The sequence below is a fragment of the Sorex fumeus genome, unplaced genomic scaffold (assembly GCF_029834395.1).
Source record: "Sorex fumeus unplaced genomic scaffold, SorFum_2.1 ptg000046l, whole genome shotgun sequence".
NCBI classification, from domain to species: Eukaryota; Metazoa; Chordata; class Mammalia; order Eulipotyphla; family Soricidae; genus Sorex; species Sorex fumeus.
In genome coordinates this window covers 12352735-12373586 of record NW_026606103.1, presented here as the reverse complement: position 1 = coordinate 12373586, position 20852 = coordinate 12352735, and positions in this window count along the sequence as shown.

The following is a 20852-nucleotide window of genomic DNA, read 5'->3' as shown; positions in this document are numbered from 1 at the left end:
TTGCTTGCCTTGATTTAAAAGAGAGTGGGAATGTTATGCTGAAAATGAAAAGGGGTAGGGTGTGCTATTGAGCTGTAAGTTTGGAGTATGAAAGTTTATCTAATGCTTTTATAAAAAAAATTTATAGCAAATTTTACTTTTTGTTCATTTTTGAACCATACCTGACTATGCTCTGGACCTACTTCTGACTCTCTGCTCATTGCACATAACTGTTCCTTGGACACCATATGCATCTGGGAATCAAACCCAGATTGGGCATGTGCAAGACAAGAACGTTAGATGCTGTACTATCTCCCTGGCCCTTATTGAAAATTTTAGAATTAAATGCGTTGCTTTTATTTGCTTGAATATTTAGACAAAATTATATATAATAGAACTAAATGTCTCTTATTATTAAGATTCTGACTCTGTTAACTCTTAACCTCATTGTTTTAGGAAGTCATTGTTTTAGTGAGTTAAACAAACCACTCACACAATGACTTCTATAAACAGCATATATAAAACATAAGCTTATTTAATAAGCATGAGGTTTTGAGGTGATGAATTCTTACAGTAAACTAAAGGAGTCTTTAAAAATTAATCTAATTCCTTCTGAAACACTTTTCTAGTGAGATCATGGCATAGTGGGAAGACAATCTAGCTTTGAAAATCCATCAATAGCAGCTATTTTTAATCCAACGGAAATGCCAGTGATAGGTCTCACAAAGTTAATTTGACTAGACGAGATCTGGACTGAAAGCCTTATTGCATAAAAGACTAGTGACTTTTTTCTTTTATCAATTAGCATGAGCAATACTTAAGATTAAGTAGCAAAATGAATGATAGTCAAATGTCAAGCTTCTCTAGCTAGCACCACCTATCTGTCTAATGAAAGCAATAGGTAGATTATTATTACCTAATCTAATAGACAGCAATAGATTTATTTATGAGTTATTTATACTTTATAAATTACATAAAAGTGACTTTATAATACATTCAGTTTGATGAATTTGCAGATATGGATACACTGGTAAAACATCCACTTCCAAAAATCTTCTTTTGTTTCTTTATTTATCTTTTGTGGTTTATGCTTTTACAAATTTCTTTTTTTTAAAAATAATGTAGGAGTACTGCTATTTGTTCAGTCATTGATTAAACTGATTGAATTGGGCATGAACTCCACATTACCTTTTTATTTTATTGTATCACCATGAGATAGAGTTACAAAGATTTCATGTTTGAGATTTAGCCATACAATGATGAAACACCCATTCCTCCACCAGTGCACTTTTTCCACCACCAAGTATCACCCCCCACTCACATATATACACATCGCAGTTCTCACCCTGCCTCTATGGCAGACAATTTCCCCAATACTCTCTCTCTAAATTTGGGGCATTAATTTTGCTCGAATTTTCCCACCACCATTCAAGCCTACCTGCCGGGGCAGACACTAAATAATATATTTTCCATAGCAAATTTTGAATATCATGAGAGCTCACGCAGGCACGATTGTAAATGTAAATTTCTAGATTGTAAATGGTTGGGTTCCAGAGACATCTCTGTATGGCACTAATCCATTGGGGATTCAATTAGGAGCCTCTGGGCCAGGGCTGTTGGTGCGCTAAGATGGCATCTGGAGGTAAATTGTGGGCATGACAGCCAGTCTTCTAGGAAGGTGGTGACCCAGGGAGGGAGAGCCGAGGTTCTCTGCCACCATGTGGCCTGGAGATTTAGTCCTGAACCCACATACCTAGGCCTTGCTTTGAAAGCTCTTGGTCACCAGGATTCTATCTGGAGTAGGTGGGGAGACTGCACCTACTCCTTCTGGGGTGCCCCAGTAATATTTACTCAGTGTGGGGCCTGGAGAGATCTCTGGTGCTGTGGTGTTATCTGGGACTTGCTGCTGTGTCTCTGGTCCAGGTCTGTTGGTGTGCTAAGATGGTGCCTGGAGGATAATTGTGGAGATGACAGCCAGTCTTCTGGGTAGGCGGGGACCTGGGGAGGGACAGCCTGGATCATCTGCCAACATGCGTCCTGGAAGTGTAGTCCTGGAACCCGCATATCTAGGCCTTGCTTGTCGAAGCTCTTGGTCACCAGGATTCCATCTGGAGTAGGCGGGGAGACTGTACCTGCTCCATCTGGGGTGTCCTGGTGATATTGGCTCAGTATGGGGCCCAGAGAGATCTATGGTTCTGTGATGTCTTCTGGGACTTGCTGCTGTGTCACTGGGCCAGGGCTGTTGGTGCCAAGATCCACATTACAAAATTTTCAGATTATACATTGGTGAGGTCCATCCTGAGACAGTGGAGTCAGGCTGGGATATGGTGGAAACTTTAGATTGTGGGAGCAAGTGGCTGCCGGGGACTCTGCTTGAGTGGGCACAGCCTAACCCATCTCCTCCAATTTACTCTGGACTCTTTAGCCATGTATGGGTCTCAGCTTAACTGCAGCTTTCGATCTCTTTCAAGATTTATTTAGGGGTCTCTGAGGCAAAGTCAAGGTGGCACTGGAGTTGGTTCATGGGGGTGCCTGACAGTTCTTCCATGTGTATTGGGAAGTGGGGGAGGTAGCCTATCCCAAATCTGAGTGAGCTTGTATAGCTGAGCCGGAGGTGGTTTGTGGGTGTGACACCCACATAGCTAATTTTTGGCAATTTAATTTCTTGGTAAACTTGTTCCCAAGTTGTTGGGGTCTGGCCAAAGACACAGCAGCAATTTTGGGGTATCAGGAAGCCTGAAGGCAACATCAGCCTGCTGATTCATTCCCCTGCAGGTATAGGTTGACCTGTTGGAGGCACCATACCTCTATATCCTTTTACAAATTTCTTATTGTAATATATTGATTTGTTAACCCTAGCGATAACACAGTGGGTAGAGCATTTGCCTTGCTTATGGCCAGTTGGCTGACCCGAGTTCTATTCCTTCATCCCTCTCGGAGAGCCCGGCAAGCTACCAAGAGTATCTTACCTGCACGGCAAAGCCTGGAAAGCTACCCGTGACATATTTGATATGCCAAACACAGTAACAACAAGTCTCACAATGTTACTGAGCCCCGTTCAAGCAAATCGATGTACAACGGGAGGACAGTATGGTGCAGTGCAGGTACTAGTGGCATATATATATATATATATATATATATATATATATAAAGTAAAGGCCCTCCCGTTGATCATTGATTTGCTCGAGCGGGCCCAGTAACGTCTCCATTGGAGACTTTGTTGTTACTGTGTCTGGCATATTGAATACTCTCGGTAGCTTGCCGGGCTCTCCCAGAGGGGCGGAGGAATCGAACTCGGGTCAGCCATGTTGGCTGCGTGCAAGGCAGACGCCCTACCCGCTGTGCTATTGCTCCAGTAACAATTAACATTTTAATGATATAGAAAACTTAGAAGGACTTATATATATTGCAGGGGGAGAGGGATGGGCAGGAATTAAGCCTCACCCAGCGATCCTCAGGACACACTGCCGGCTTTCTGCTCAGGTATTATTCCTTGTGTATTCAAGAGGTCAATAAGGGATGTCAGGGACTGAACTTGGGTTGGTGGCATGCAAGCGAATCACCCTACCCATGTACTATTGCTCTAGCCCCTTATGTTCTATATTTTTTTCTTCTGTTCCAGTGAAATAAGTGTAGCTTTGGGGTCTTGGTGATATAGTTGTTTGGTACAACCCCTTCCTCTCTAATAGGGTAAAGTTCCATGCCTTAGAGATCTTTTGGGAGTTGCTTTTAGTCCTATGACTGTTTTTTCTTGGCCAGGCTGGGGTCTTTCATTTGTTATGCCCCTTTTCTATTTTAAAAAAGAGTTTCTTATACTATATAAACCACAGATCCAGTAACACTATAAACTTCTACAATGTTCTGATTCTAGTGCTTTTACAACTTTCTCATTTAGTAGTGTAAGTGTGGAAGAAACTGAGAAATGTCTACAGAGATTTTGTGACTGTTCAAGTGTCTCTCCAGGAGGATTTACTTAAGAAAGGACATGTGTAAAAAGACTAAAGAAGAGCCATGCAGCAAAGCAGAAAATGCAAATAAAGGCACAACTCAGAAACACGGAATGAGTTGTATCTTAGGGGAAATGGAAAAGATGAAAGAAAATGGGTTACAAGAGTGAGAACAAAGGTAAGATTTTCAGGTTGTTTGGAGCACCTAACACATAGCTAGTGTACTACCAGGCACTGACCCTGTGTTTTTGGAGGGGCCCTGTCTCATCTGCTTCTTTAAATAAAGAGATCATAGGACTTCCGGGATATGCCTACGTAAGTTAAACCCTTTGTATTGAAATTTCCTGCCCAAAGACCTCTAACCTGCTGTTAATTCCCTTTAGGCTTCTCTGGGTCCATGCTTCCAAGGCCAGGTGGCCAATATACAGCAATTTTCAGGGGATAGGACATAGTTTAGATATGTGGTTAAAGTATGCATTAAGGAACACAGATTGTAGCCAGGACTCACAGGAAAATAAGTGAAGTGGGCCCATGGACAACTCAAATCCTTGTGTTTATAAGGACCAGCACAGAAAACTACTCTGTACAATATATATATGCTTCTGTTACTTTTCTGTTATTCTTTAGAATTAAACAAGTAAGCAGACAATATACATTCAAGCTAAGTATGCATTCTTTTCACTACTCATCAGCACCTTAATTTGTGTACCAATATTCATGGGCACCATCAGCCCAGGATTCCATTGGGATTTGATTTATAGGTTTCATGCAAATAGAGGGAAACTTCTTAGATCTATGAATAAGTGAGGGTCTCGCAACCTTGGAAGGCATCGATTTACATCTGAACTAGAATTTTCATGAAGAATGGAAAGAAAGACATTGGGGGTCTAAGAAACACCAGCAACCATGGAGTCCTATATATTATTTCTTATTTGTCACTTTATCTATTTATCTATTTTCTTTTAAAATAGTTAAGATCTGGAAACAATTCTAGTGGCCATAAGAGATGAGTAGATAATGGAAATGTAGTATAGATATACAGTGCAATACTATTTAGCCATGAGAAAAGATAAAATCTTGCCATTCACTGAAACATAAATGGAATTGGAGGGTGTCAGGTAAAGTGAAGTGGGCCAAATTAAAAAATAAATTCCAGATTATTTTGTTCATAGGCAGATTATAAAGAAACAAAGGGATTAAATAATTCTCAGTGAAAAATAAACCCTGTGATATAATCAACAAAATTATGAATTCAATTATATTGTGAACTGTGACATCAAGAACAAATAATTAAAAATTGTGCCTTTTTATTATTCAATGACTTATCCTAAAAGTGCTGATACGACTTATCCTAAAAGTGATGATACAACTGAAAAGATAATCTACAGTTTCTCTCTTGTCCATTTCCTTACACACCAGGAAGATATGTGAAAGATCTGTACATATGAAAAAGTGAATAAAACACCTACATTAATTTTTCAGTGTCACCATTGTTGTTGAAACACATGGATGAAGATATTGAAAAATATCAATAGTTATTTGGGTGGGCTGGAGCAATAGCACAGCATTAGGGCGTTTGCCATGCATGCGGCCAGTCAGCCAGCCAGGATGTGATTCCTCCACCCCTCTCGGAGAGCACGGCAAGCTACTGGGAGTATCTTGCCCACACAGCAAAGCCTGGCAAGCTACCCTTGAAGTATTTGATATGCCAGACAGAGTAACAACAAGTATGACAATGGAGACATTTCTGGGCCCGTTTGAGCACATCAATGAACAAAGGGAAGACAGGGACAGTAACAGTAACAATTTGGGTATTGTGTATATGCATTAAATTCTTTAAATATAAAATATTATAAATGTTTATAAATATTTTTAATACATTGCTATTTGCACTTAAAATTGGTGTGCCTAGTCCAAGAATATGAGTCATGTAACAATTTAATTTTTAAATATTTCTTTGCTCAGATAGGAAAGAAAACACATCCATATTCTGATAGAAATGAGAGATGATAAAGTTAGGTACAAGGTATAGATGAATTGGCTATTAGGTATAGAATTGCCAGACTTAGGTATCTTTTTATTCCAAATATTTACAGTTTATTTTATTATGTATATTATATGTATAATTAAATTATATATAAATAAATGTGAATGCCTCAATATTTTCATTTGCTCAAGACCTGGACATATTAATGTTCATTCATATTTGTAATCAACTGCTGTGTGAAAACTAAAAATCAAATCATTCAATTTTTGAGTAAAGGGAGAACTTATACAGACTGATGATTGTTTTCAACAAATCTTCTCTGTCAAAGTCAGAGAAAGTAGACAAACTTACATGAATGTGGAGAACAATGAATTTCAGCCCCTAGAGAAATTCTAGGGCTGAGAGAATGGTGATGACTTGCTCTGGGGTCAAAGAAAGTATAGGTGTAGAACCAGAAATCTACATTTTTAGATATTATATGAGAACTCAGGAGTAGCACAGCACCTAAATGAATAGCTTGGTCTGCAGATAACATGTGGGTAGTCATCAAATCTGGTTGAAGTAAAATAAGTCATCTAAACTTTCAGAAACTACCTTCTATTCTACACGCTGAATGTAAAATCATGGAATGGGTCAAGTCCTTGAACAAAAACATTTACTAGGAGTTTTGCTGAAGTTATAAAGGTGCCTGTCAAGAGTGAGTGCTGGAATGGAGGGCGTATGAGGGTGAACCAGAGAGCATTGGTGGAGTGAGGTTGACACTGGTGTGCTGGGGAACACTTTTCCTCCCAATGGTGGCTGGACACGTTGAGCACTGGGTCTGGGCAGATGTGCAGCGAAGGATAATGGACATGTTATCCTTTCTCTGAAGGATAATGGAGAAACACCCTCTGGGAGCAGCTGATGGCTGTTCCCTTTATTGCCAAACACACACACATATTTTACAGGGGGTCTAGGTTTAAGAGGATGGCCCAATCACATAAAATTTATCAGTATCGGCCTATCACCTTTCCAACTCTTCTTTGCCCTGGTCCAATCCCAATCAAGTCTGGATGCTGCAGTTAGGATGACTTGCTAAACATATGTGACATTTCTGTGTCTAAGGCACATGTGACTAGGAGCTGGAGTGAGGCTGAAGGCCGAAAACAGTGCTGGCTGATGCACTGTTTTTGCCAACTTTGTCCAGACACTCCCTCTTTTGAGGCTTTGCTACTGGGTTGCTTCACTAGGTCAGGTCTTATATGCTCAGTGCCTGTCACCATGCTCCACAACACTGGTAGCAATGGTGCTGCGGTATTGTATGTCCAAAACTCAACTATGAAACTTTGTAAGTCATAGTGCTTTAATAAAATTTAAAAATAATTTGAAAAAAACTCCTTAGAAAATATTTGTTAAAAAAATAAGTCAGGAAATGAAGGGCGCAGAGAAATTTTAGAGAGAAGGAATCTACTTGTTCTGCCGCTGGCCCTGACAATGCCTAGCATAATGTTGTCCTAGGCCTGCTGTGTCCCCAGAAGTCACCAGCACCGCCAGATATGGTTTTGGAAGGTCTTGATGATTAGATCATCCAAAGAATCTTTAGCCCTGTCAGCCTGAAGAGCCCTGCATCCTCAGGATCTTGAGTTGAACTACAGGACCTTGTTGCTCAAGAATTAGATGGAGAAATGCACACCCCCTTCCAAAAAACAAAAAGCAGGGACCCTTGAAGAGATAGTACAGCAGGCAGGGTTCTCGCCTAGTACATGGTAGACCAGCTTCAATCCCTGGCACCGTAAGAGTGATCCTTACCAGGAGTGATCACTGAATGAAGAGCAAGGAGTAAGCCCTGAGTACTGTCAGTGTGGCACCCGAGCCAAAATAATTATTATTAATCACTTGTATCACTTGTCATCCCACTGATCTTCGATTTGCTCGAGCAGGGGCCAGTAACATCTCCATTCATCCCTGTTACATGCTAGTGTAGCCCAATGGCATCTGTTCACTCCAGGAACACAAAAAGTCTCAAATGGTTTGTTCAGGGTTTTGACGAATAAGTCTGACCATCTCCCAAGTGGGTGGCCATGCATCCTTTTGACGTCCCGTGGAATCCAGTCAGTAACAGCTCTAGTTCAGCAGTTGTCTTAAATCACATTACATATCTGGACCATCTGATTTTCGACGCCTTGGCAAACAAGACCGTGTTCCTGATTCTTGATCAATGGAGGTCATATCTCCAGATTCCTTCTCTCACTTGAGTGAAATGTGACATTCCAAGCACAGCTCTTTTGATTCCTCTTTGGGATATTTGAACAAACTTCTCGTTCTATTTTTGTAGGGCCTAGGTCTCTGAGGCATTTGTTAGTGCAGGAAGAATGGTGGAGTCGAAAAGATGTGCCCGGAGCCGGGGACTCTTCATCCTCTTAACCACTTCTCTGATGCTTTTGAAGGCATACCACACCACCCTCTTCCTCCAGCGCAGTTCTGGAGCCAAGTCTTCCCTCATGTTGAGTTCTCCACCCAGGTACACAAAGTTGCTACATTCGAAGATGTTTGTTCCATTGAGAGCAAATGGAATGTCAGGGACTAGTTCGTTTTTCATGAACATTTTTGTGAGATTCGGCTGCAGTCCGACCTTTTCACACTCATAGTCGAAGTTGGCCAGCATTTGTGCTGCTTGGCTAATATTTGGTGTTATTAGAATGATGTCATCAGCGAAGCAGAGGTCATGTAGCTGCCAAACGTCTATCTTCACTCCCATTCCTTCCCATTTCAGTCGTTGCATGACTTTCTCAAGGGTGGCACTGAAGAGTTTTGTTGAAATGGTATCACTCTGCTGAACCCCTCTCTTTATGTCGATAATCCTTCCTTGTAGAACGGTGAGGGTATGTAATAAAGCTCCTGGAGGATCCTGATGTACTGAGTTTGAATGCCCTGTTTGGCTAGGGCTTCTATAACTGCGTCAGTCTTAACAGAATCAAAGGCCTTCTTTAAATAGTTGAACTTAAGGCAGAGTGGCATCTTGAACTCTCGAGAAACCTCAAAGAGATTGGTCACCATTTGGATATGGTTGATGTGCTGAATCTTTTAAGGAACATGGCTTTCTCACATGGTTGTCCTTCATCTAGTGTTCTGTCTATTCTATTCAGGATGACTCGAGCGAGCAACTTGTAGACAACAGACAGCAGGCAGATTGGGTGATAATTGCCAATATTGTGGATGTCTCTCTTCTTAGACTACAGAAAAGTCCTGTTGATTTTCCACTGGGACAGAAACTTGCATTCAGACAGAGTATGAAGAGCTGAGGCAGTGTATTGATGACTACTGGTGGGAAATTCTTCAGGTGTTCAGGTCTGACCTTGTCTGGGCTGGGTGCTGTTCACTTCTTTACCAACAAAATGCTGTTTTGTTTTTTTTCCAGAAGGGAGAATGTTGGGAACAACATATCCATCCTGTGGAATTTGGATTGTGGGCAGGTAGACGTGGCTATCAAGGAGATCAAAGTAGAAATAATGGATAATCATCATGGATAATCTTCTCCATTGCTCTTCTGGAAGATGTGATAGATCCATCAGGACATCGGATAGCAGTCATCTTTGTCTTGCAGTTGGTGAAGGACAGGCGAGCATTGTGGAAAATTACAATTGCTCTATTTTCTATTTGTTTTCTAGCAAATTGATTTTATTATAATTTTTATTATTAAATTACTATGGTGTCTTATTATTAAATTATTCCCCAGATGAACACAATCTTTGTATGTCTGTCCCTCTCTTTCTGACTCATTTCACTACTTCATGGTGTTTCACTAATAAAAATTAAAAAAAAAACTCACACAGAAAAAAAAAAGAGTTTCCAAAGACAGGCATCTGTTTATGGCTTTTCCACTCTTGGCATTCCTTGAGCAGTCATGGAGGTGCTGAACCAATTGATCGTATTCCTAGTCAATGTCAATGACAACATCTTCCCACATTGCTGCAATAGTGCCAAAGAGCTTCCAGTTGGTGGTTATTTAGGGACTTATCTTCTTAAATTTTGCAGCTCTTTCTCCCTGCTCCATGAAGTAGAATTTTTCACAAAGAAGACGGTGATCCAATCTCATTTGGAATTTTGGGACAACAGCAACATTGGTCAGGCAAAACCACCGATTAAATATGATGTGGTAAATTTTGTTGTGGAACTGTCCACCAGGAGACTCCCATGTCCAACATTCAGATTCGGCCTTCTGGAACTGTGAGTTACCATGGATGGTCTTGGTCGACATGATTAACTTAGACAGTATCTCACACTATTCATTCCATTCTAGGCCATGGGTCCCGATGTGGAGTTCTTCAGGCGACCTTTTCAGTCCTATCTTGGCATTAAAATCACCAACAAAGATCTAGTAGAAGGTGTGGTCTTCGTTATAGAACTTCTCCAGCTCCATGTAGAACTTCTCAATTTCTTCTTCATCATAGTTGGATATTGGTGTGTAGACAACGAAGATAGAAACTGCCAGCAATGAGCCACACCTATTCGAGCATAATTGTCCAATTCAGGTTGTTAGGCATTTGAATGAATCAATGCTCATAGCAAAGTTCGTATTGACAAGGACACAGACACCATAATAATTTAATAATAAAAATTGTAATAAAATCAATTTGCTAGAAAACAAATAGAAAATAGAGCAATTGTAATTTTTCTTATAAAACTCAAAAATCAGGACAATAAGAATTGTCATACTAATTTAGATCTGAAACTTCTTAGTTAAGTTCAGTGTGCTTGTTTGTGTGAGCAATTAATGAGTAGTAGAAAAATGTTAAATAATGTTATATTATTTTTCTCTTGAAAAATACTTTAGACTGGTATTGGAAATAATCTTAGTCATAAATGACTATATATGTAGACCCTACTGAGCTACATTTATACACCAGAAGGAAAAAGTAGAATGTCTGTAAATTCTCAAACAATGTACAAAATAAGCAAGAGAAATAGAGAAAAATAATGCTGAAAGTGTAAGAAAATGAAAATATTAAGGAAAACAAAGTTAGTGACCAAAGTATCCCAAATTAAGATTAATTGCAGTTAAAATAAACATATGTTGCATTCAACTACTGTATTAAAATTGCATAATCAAACAATGTGTCCTGCAACTCTTTCTTAATAAAACAGAGATAAAATTTGTGATATTTTCTGAATATAGCTATTAACTGGAGCAAAAGATCTTCACTAAAGTTTTTTAAAAATAGATAAAATAACTAGTAAAAGCATGAGATAAATTATATACACAAAACACACAATAGGTCAAAATATATAAAAGATATCACCTGTATGTGAAAGGTGTAAAATATATAATAAAGCAATCATTGGAAGCATTTGGTAAACAAAATATAGAAAAAAATTAAAACTAGCATTTCAGTGCAAGTTTCTTAAGATTAACCAAAAATATATTAGCAGAAACCTGAATAAAATTCTGTTAAGCTCAGACTACGTTATTTTGCAAGCTCACATTAGCCACAACAACAAAAAGTGATTTTTTTAAAGTTATATAACACTTTCACAAAATATTATTAGAAAGAATACATTATTTTAAAGATATAATTAGGACATCATACCTTGAAAATCAATAACTAAAAATATGTAAATTTATTTACAGACCAAAAAGATAACACTGAAGTGAATTTACTTTCCTTAATTTTGGGCTAGAGCAATAGCACAGCGTGTACGGCTTTTACCTTGCACGCGGCTGACCCAGATTAGATTCCTCCATCCCTCTCAAAGAATCTGGCAAGCTACCAATACTATCCAGCCCGCACGGCAGAGCCTGGCAAGCTCTCTGTGGCATATTTGATATGCCTAACACAGTAACAGCAAGTCTCACAATGGAGACGTTACTGGTGCCCGCTCAAGCAAAATCAATGAACAATGGGAGGACAGTGCTACAGTGCAGTGCTATATATGGCAGATACCAGTTTTATTTTGGCACCTCATTTGATAAGCAGAGCAGTACCAAGAGTGATACCTGAGCACAGTATAAGGATTATTCCCTGAACAACAAGGCTACAGCCCAGCTTCGACAAAAGTATAAATTAATTTAGCATCTTATTATTCACTTTATCACTGTCATCCCATTATTCATCAATTTGCTCGAGTGAGCACCAGTAACATCTGCATTCGTCCTAGCCCTGAGATTTTAGCAGTCTCTCCTTACTCATCCTTCCCAACGGTGCCACATTAGAGGCTCTTTCAGGGTCAGGGTAATGAGACACATCATTGTTACTGCTTTTGGCATATCGAATATTCCACAGAAGCTTGCCCAGCTTGGCTGTGCAGGTAGGATACTCTCAGTAGCTTGTCTGGTTCTCTGAACAGGAGAGCTAGATTGTAAGAGGTCACACTGCCGCATGTGGGAGCTTTATTTTATAGTCTCTGGATCTTCGCCTTTGATGGGATTTCATGGAGCTGGGGCAGTTTGTGGGTGTGACTGCCAAACCACGGAAAAATGGGGGATCTGGGTGGAGGAGACCCAGTCCCTATCCGAGCAGGCTTGGAGATCTCAGTCCCGGGACCAATGCACCTTTGTTCCTCTGCCAATTCCTTCATGTGTGAGGTTTGTCTCAGCGTGTGGAGAGTGGCCTTGAGCATGGCTGTGGCTGGGTACCGGAGGTCTTCAGTAGCAGGGCTCTGCTCGGGATGGGGAGGGAAACTAAACCTGTCCTTCTCCCCTCGAGGGGCCCTGGTGAAGACAGCCTGGCACGCAGGCAGAAGACTCTTTAATAACATCTTATTATTAAAAATAAAATTTCAAGTTTTGTGTATTTATTATTTAAGAGAAAATCATAGAAAATTCTCAAATACCTAAAATTAAATGCCATTAGAACCACTATAAGTAAAAATTTATGTCTCAAAGTATTTACAACAAATAATCTACTTCTTTTGACATAGAAAGAGAATGTTGAATTACTCTATCCCCTTGACAATTTTCATTGGGGTTTTGATAAGAGTTGCATTTAATAAATGTGATTTTGCTGTAGCTTGGTCATTTTTCAATTTTAATCTTTTAAACTCATAAGCATGGGATATCTCTGCTTTTCCTACTATTTTTTTAAACAGTGACATAGTTCTTGAAGTACAAGCCTTTCACTTTTTCACCTCTTTAGTTAAGTTAAATCCTAGTATTTACTTCTTTTAGATATAATCGTAAGTGGTATTCTAAAAATATTCCTTATCATTTAGTTCAATGTTTACATGACATACATGTGTTGAAGCAGTCTTACATCTCTAGAATAAATTCTATTTGATATATATGATCCCAAGTGGGATCAAATGACACTTTTGATTTATTAACCTTAATATATTGTTGAAATTTTTTGCAAAATATTTTGATCTGGGGTATTGTTCTGCAGTTTAATTTTCTGTGATAGTCTTGCTTACTTTTTGATAAAAGTTCTCAAAAATTTGTTTGAAATAATTCACTTCTCTTCACTTTTTTTAGAAAAGTTTGAGAAGGGTGGGTAATGTCATACTTAAAAGCTTGGTAGAATTTATTACTGAAATAATCTGGTCCTGTGATTTTGTTTTGGAGGAAACTTATTTTGGTTTCAATTTCTTTGTCGGTGATTGATTTGTCCAGGTTTTCTATTTATTCTTGATTGAGTCAGAAGAGGTTGTAAGATTCCGAACTTTTGTCCATTTCTTCAATGTTTTCTAACTAAGTTCCTCGTATGATCCTTTATATCTCCGTCATACTCATTTTATTTTCTCTCCTTTTATTTTTATTCTGTTTACTAGGATTTTCACCTTTTTTTCTGAGAGAATGAAGTTAAGGGTTTGTCAGTTTTCTTTATCTCTTGTGAAGAGTAGTAGTCTTGTGGGGTAAGAAGCTGGTTTTGCTCAGGGTTGACTTATGGCTCTGTGCTAAGGAATACCTTTTGATGATTTATTGGGAACCATATGGGTTATTGGTATCAGAAAGTTGACCATGTCCAGTGAAAGACATGTCTTCTCTTTCTCTCCAGCTCCTTGTTTATTTATTTAAATTTTTTGAAGAAACAACTCTTGGTTTCATTATTCCCTTGTTTTATTTCTGAGTTCTATTTTATTTGTGCCATCAATTATTTTGTTATCTTCTTTCTTCTATCTACTTTTGGTTTGATTTATTGCTTGTTTTCTAATTTCTTTAGATATGTGATTAGGTTGTTTATTCGCATCTTTCTTTTTTTTTAAATTTTTAATTAGTGAATCACCGTGAGGTACTGTTACAAACTTGTCACTGTCCTCCTGTTGTTCATTGACTTGCTCGAGCAGGCCCAGTAACATATCCATGGTGATACTTGTTACTGTGTTTGGCATATCGAATACATCACGGGTAGCTTGACAGGCTTTGCTGTGCGGACGAGATACTCTCGGTAGCTTGCCAGGCTCTTCGAGAGGGGTGGAGAAATCAAACTCTGGTCAGCCATGTCGGCTGCATGCAAGGCAAAGGCCCTACTGCTGTGCTATCAAACTTATGAAGATTCTTATTTTAGTCATACAATAATTATTTACCCATTCCTCCACCAGTGCCCATTTTCCTCCACCAATGTTTCCAATATTCTCCACCCCCACCCGATCCCACCTATCCCACCCCGTGTCGCCTCTTGGCAGGGCATTCCCTTTTGTTCTCTCTCATTTTGGGTGTTGTAGTTTGCAATAGAGGTATTGAGTGATCATTGTGTTCGATCCATAATCTACATTTGGTGTGCATCTCCCAAAATGAACAAGTCCTCCAAACATCTTTTACTTGGTGTTCCTTTCTCTATCTGAGCTGCCTTTTCCCCCAGCATGTGAGGCCAGCTTCCAAGCCCTGGAGCATACATCCTGGTCCTTATCTCTACTACCCCTGGGAGTTAATATCCCATTCTGTTACTATATAGTTCACAGATAAGTGCAATATTTCTATGCCTGTCCATCTATTTCTAACTCATGTAAATTAACATGATACTTTCCATCTTGATCCACTTATATGAAAATTTCATGACTTCATCTTTTCTAACAGCTGCATAGTATTCCATTGTGTAGGTGTACCAAAATTTCTTTAACCAGTCATCTGTTCTTGGGCACTAGAGATTTTTCCAGATTTTGGCTATTGTAAACAGTGTAGCAATGAACATACATGTGCAGATTTTCATACAAAACTCAGAAGATTAATAATTAGGGTTTATTGTATGTTTAAAGTAGATGGTTACAAGTCCCTCCCCCGATGTCCCGACCTCTCTTTTACCCGGAATGACATCCTGTCTCTGAAGTTTTCCATCCTGGGAATGAAGTCTGTCTCTCCCCTATTAGTCTCCCATGAACGCTGACCAGGTCCCATCCTTGAGTCACTCTCTCTCCTGTTTTCAAAGCTTTCCTCAGTCTCCAGCCACGGGCCACAAGTGGCTGATGGAGGTCCCTGCTCTCAACCTTTTGCTGTACCCCTGCAGTCTCTGCCATCCCGTTCTGGCTTCCGTAGTCACGGACCATGGCCATGTGCATGTGGGTGAGTCTCCTGCGTGCAGCACCTTGTCACTACCTGGGTGTCTGAGCCCTTCCTGATCCTGAGCATTTCTGGGTGTCCATGTGTGTAAGTCTGTCCCTCTCTGGGTCTACCTGAACTCAGCCATCTGTCTGGGTGTTCTATCATACTACATGATCCCACATTCTGTGAAAAGAGGGAGGGTCAGGGAGGGAGTGAAGAGAAAGAGAGATGGGACTGGGGACTTCCTTTGATCTGCTACCATATTCCACCCCAGCCATTCCCTGATATATTCTGATGGACGACCTGTTCCATGGGTGAGTTTTAAAGTGACCAACTAAATTCACTAGGCCCTCCACCTTTCTCCTTCAACTGTATCACCATATCTCAGTCCCTTTTGGCAATTTTTTTATTCGGTTTATTTTGTCTGGTGTCCTTCAGGACTCTTGGGTCTTTTTGTAAATTTTAATTCAATTTTTATAAAGTTGTTCACAACAATTTATCATATTTAATAATGGTGAGTGGAAAACAATCCCATCACCATTACACCTTTCCTCAACTTATTTTGACTATTTCCAAACCCTGCCCCCAAAGCAGAAATGAAATAATTTATTTTGTATTGCTTATTATGAATAATCCACTAAAAACAATCCAAAACACAGTGTGAATATTGTTGTATTTCACCTGGTGCCATTAAGGCCTTCTACAAGAGATTACTAACATGTTGTTAAAGGTTAAGCCTTTTGTGTGTGTACATATATGTCTGTGTGTATATATATATATATATGCATATATATATTTCTTTTCCTCCCCCCTGAGATTGGTTGCCATCTACTTTAAACCCCATTAAATATCTTGTGCTACTATTGGTACATCAGTGGTGTAAAGTATGAGATGTCTCTCAGCTTCGAATATGGTTGTGCACTCCAGGAATTTTAAAATAAAAAATACGGTTATACAGCAAATTCACTCATGGGTCAGAACAGCCGTGAGCATGGCAGCAAAAACTCTTCAAAATATACATCTAAAATTAGTAATTTACAATAATTCTAAATATTTAATATCGGCGTTGAAAGAAACAGTTTCATTTTGGTTCAGTAACTTGCTAAAATAAATGTGATAAGATAAATACTATAAATTAAATAAAGAAGATTCAGAAATTCATGGAAAAACAATATTAAACCTACTATCTTAACACTGATATGGGTAAGCTACGTTGTGAGAATATCAAGCTCTCGTGATTATCTACTGTGATGATGATCTGTAATATATGGTAAATGAAGTTCATAAAAGCAGGAACCTCAGCATTCCCAGAGCTTTTTGTCACTCATTAAACTTTCCAGGTGAGTCTAGGTTTCCAATCGACATTCCTGAAGCCATTTTTGGAACCAGAAGCAGATTTTCCTCCCTTGTAACTGACAGTGTGCCTGACCTCTGCCATCTAAGTAGACCAAATTTCACATTCCAGACCCTCTACTTTCTCGTCCAAACTCACAGGCTTACAGCTGTACCCTGGACCCATAATTGCATCCCATATTGCTTGTTCCCTGAAGCACAGACTCGCATGTGTACTGCAGCTGTACTTATTGCATCTCACGGTGCACACATTTGTATCTATTGTCTCTGAGTGAGGAACAGCAAGGAAAGAAAACAACAACACTCAGCTAAACCCTCCCAAACTCACAGAAGGCCTGAGGCAAAGGTTCACCCTCAGAAAATTCAGTGGGAAGCTGCATAGAAGCTCACCAGTCTCAATGAGTGAACATCCTGGAAGGCTGTACCAGTACCAACCAGCAGTTAAAATTCTTAGATACTGACTTTAGAGACATCATGTTAAAGTTGTTTAATGAACTCAAAGAATTGATGGTACAGGTAGTCAGAAAAGCACAAGAAGTTATGAAAGTGGAAATGAAAAACTGCAATCAGAAGTGACAGAAAAAGGGTCAGAAAGCCAGAGCAGCAAAATTATAGCAATCGAGAAAAAGATCAGTGAGCACCAAAATGAGATGCAGAAAAATTATAGTCAACAAACGTAAATGGAGACAATTCTGAAGAAAAATGAATGGATGCCAGCAAAATATGGGATGAATTCTAGAGGAACAATACAAGAATTATTGGAATCTCAGAGAAATAGGAAGATGAACTTGATGTCGTACAATTAGCAAAATAAATTATAGATAATAATTTCCCAGAGAATTGAAGAATATGTGCACCAAGATCCAAGAGTCCCAGTTAATGTCCATGATCCAGAGACTCAGAAATAAAGCCCTCAGAAGAGAGAGCAACATGGATCAACACACCTCAGAAATGTCTCTAGACCCCTTGCCTGTCTGTCTCTTTGAGGCAAACCAGAGGGGCAAGTAAGTTCCCCTCTCTACCCTAACAGAGGCCCCAGAGGAGAAAACCTCCAGCAACTAATTTTGTTTTTCCATTAATTTTTGAATCTTGTTTATTTAAGTTATAGTATATACTTTATAGCATTTATTTTAGCAAGTTATTGAACCGAAATGAAACTGTTTCTTTCAATGACGATATAAAATATTTAGAATTATTGTAAATAACTAATTTTAGATGTATATTTTGAAGAGTTTTGTTTACTTGCATCAATACTAGTTATGGTATTTGCTAAGAAAATTTTGTTTGAAAAGCTGAATGTGTTTATATAGTTATGGTCACTTCTTAAAAGAAAGTTTAAAACAGTTGAAATTTAGTGATGGTAAATCATCATAGATATATCATTATATATATATATATATATATATATATATATGCTTAGTGTAGTTTGAATTGATCTGAAATGAAGGAAACAAAATTAAAGAAAGTTATAACTTTATTAAAATAAGTCACAATTTGTGAATTTAAATAGAAGAGTAGGTATTTAGAAATCCATATATGTAGATGTAATTGTATATAAATCAGAATAATGGATACTTATAAAATAATCCTTTTTACATTAACAGCTTAAGTAGCCTCTTTGCTTTCTTTCTGTTCATCTTAACAATGATTGTATATAATATCACACAAGTAAGTAAAACTCATTCAGATATTCAAACACTATAAATGAAGATTCTCAATTAGTGAGAGCTGGAGTGTCACTATATTAAAAACAAACAAACAAAATGATGATTATAATGTGACAATGCATACAAAATTTAAAGTCCATACTTAAAATTAAATGTTATTTTCTCATCATTTCACAGCTACAGTGTACGTTGAACTTATAATGTTGAAATTTGATGTCAAATACTCCCTACCTGGGGTGGGGAATCGAACCTGGGTCAGCGGCATGCAAGGCAAACATCATACCCACTGTGCTATCGCTCCAGCCCAAAGAACCTAGAACCTCCAGGGTCCATGATCCAGAGACACAAAAAAAATCTCCAAACCGAGCAGCTCATTGCAGAGTTGTCTCTGGATTTTTAGCCAGCCTAACTCTACCCAGGTGCCTTAGACAGGTGTAGGGGTTGTCCCTCCACCTGTCCCTAAACGCCCCGGTAGCTCCCAACTTTCAGAACCCAATGAGAAGTGCAGATACGAGAGTTCAGTGATGGCAAACTCCAGGCCTCAAGGGACAGGGAATGAGCCGGTTCCCCTTAGCCCCCATCCCCATGGGACCCTGTCTCCAGGCTAATACATAAGCTCCTTAAGGGCCATGATCCAGAGACACACAAAAGGTCTCCAAAAAAGCAGCTTGCTGTTGAAATTTCTTCAGACACTAATTATCTGAAAATTTGAAGTCAATATAATAGAACATTTAATAAATTTAGTTATAAAGGATAGTGGAATACTTTTGCATGATACAACAAGGATGAAATTTGAAAAGCTGTCCATTGAATAAAAGCAAAAGCGTATGGTCTCATATTGTTTGGTTCCATATACATGAAATGTCCATAATAGAAAAATTCAGAGAGAAATACCTGAAGTTAGGAGGTGTGGTGCAGAAAAAAAGGATTTAATGTTTGTGGTGTTTCCCTGTAGAATGATGAAAATATTGTGGAAGTAGATAGTGATGATACAATGTACTAAATTTCCCTGGAATTCTTAATAAAATAAAACAAAGGATCCCAGTCCCTCTTGATAGCTTTTAGGTGATTCTGCTGTTCTCTTATCGTAGGATGTAAATTTCAGAGAGACGATAACCTAATGAATATAAACATTTTGATAGACTTATAATTTACTTTTTTTTTCCCCCTTGGGTCACACCCAGAGATGCACAGGGGTTATTCCTGGCTCTCCACTCAGGAATTACTCATGGCGGTGCTTGGGGAACTGTACGAAATGCTGGGAATCGAACCCGGGTCGCCCGCATGCAAGCTAAACGCCCTACCCGCTGGGCTATCCCTCCATCGCCAAGCTACCGAGAGTATTCGACATGCCAGACACAGTAACAACAAAGTCTCCAATGGAGACGTTACTGGGCCCGCTCGAGCAAATCGACGATCAACGGGAGGGCCTTTACCTTTTTTACCTTATAATTTACTTTGGTCTCAGGCTTGATCACATTCTACTTATAGTGGATGGCTTTAGAGGAAATTAATTATATACATGATGATAGTATAATATTTATATGTTCTTGTCATTAACTTTGGGCTGAAGCGATAGCACAGGGGTAGGGCATTTGCCTCGCATGCAGCCAACATGGCCGACCCGAGTTCAATTCCTCCGCCCTTCTCAGAGAGCCAGGCAAGCTACTGAGGGTATCTCGCCCGCACGGCAAAGCCTGGCAAGCTACCCATGACGTATTCAATATGCCAAACACAGTAACAATTGTCACAATGGTGACGTTACTGGGCCCGTTCGAGCAAATCGATGAACGGGAGGACAGTCATTAACTTTAGATATTTATATGAAATCTAAAATATATCTGTAATAAATTTATATAAAATAACATTTATTTGTCACATATAGCCATAAAGTTATATAAAATGTGAGATGTATACAGATATGTAAATATTAATACATATTCACATAACATATTCATATTTACATATCTATTTAAATAATGTACTTGAATGATACATTACTTATAGTATACATAAATGTACTTATAGTATACATAAGTATGCACTATTAGATAACATATATAATACATTAATTGCATAATTAATATTCTTATATATTTTATTTGGGATCTATACCAGACAGTGCTCAGTGGTTACCCCTGATTCTTCACTCAGGGATCACTTCTGGTGAGTTGGTGGGAGCATACGGTTTTCTGGGGATTAAACCCAGATCTGTGTGTGCAAGATGTGCCCTACCCACTGCACTCTCTCTCTGGCACCAATATATCTATATATTGCAATTATACATTGCACATATATTTACTATTTTGGGGTGTTTTCACACATAATATTTATGCATGTATAGTCTAAAAAGAATCTGTTAAGGTGCCATGATTAACAACGTTATTCCTGGTTGAATTTTAAGCTCAGCACTAATCCTTCCACTGCTGTTGACTTTCTTTCCCTGGTCCGCTCCCTCCAACACCCTA